Source organism: Penaeus monodon, chromosome 33 (genome assembly GCF_015228065.2).
Source record: "Penaeus monodon isolate SGIC_2016 chromosome 33, NSTDA_Pmon_1, whole genome shotgun sequence".
Taxonomy (NCBI): Eukaryota; Metazoa; Arthropoda; class Malacostraca; order Decapoda; family Penaeidae; genus Penaeus; species Penaeus monodon.
This window is the reverse complement of record NC_051418.1, coordinates 13,247,212-13,247,641: the sequence shown is the minus strand read 5'-3', so window position 1 is coordinate 13,247,641 and position 430 is coordinate 13,247,212.

Genomic DNA, 430 nt, shown 5'->3' with positions numbered 1-430 from the left:
AAGACTTCAAGATTGGCTATGAAGAGCAAATTTGACGTTTTCATATTTTTTACTGAAACATTTTACAGCACGGATTAACTTTTATATCCCAATTCAGCCGTAAATCATAAACATTTTATAAGCATGGCCGCTGATTGAGCCCAGACAATGTGTGAACATCAAAGGCATTCCATATTGATGATTAAAAAAGTGGATGGAAATGAACGAAAGGACGGCCGCAGTAAGGTTGTCATTAGTAGATTGCTATTTCACCTAGCATGAAATTAACTTCTTAATATTCACATGGCACAAATTTAGTGCATTGCTCTTTGCACTGTAATTTTGCACACTCCAGTTTTCCTGTTCCCATTTTGTGACTTGGCTATTAATCATATTAATGAACACAATGTGTTTTTGTTGTGAACTACAATGAAGTGTTATTCTCAAAACA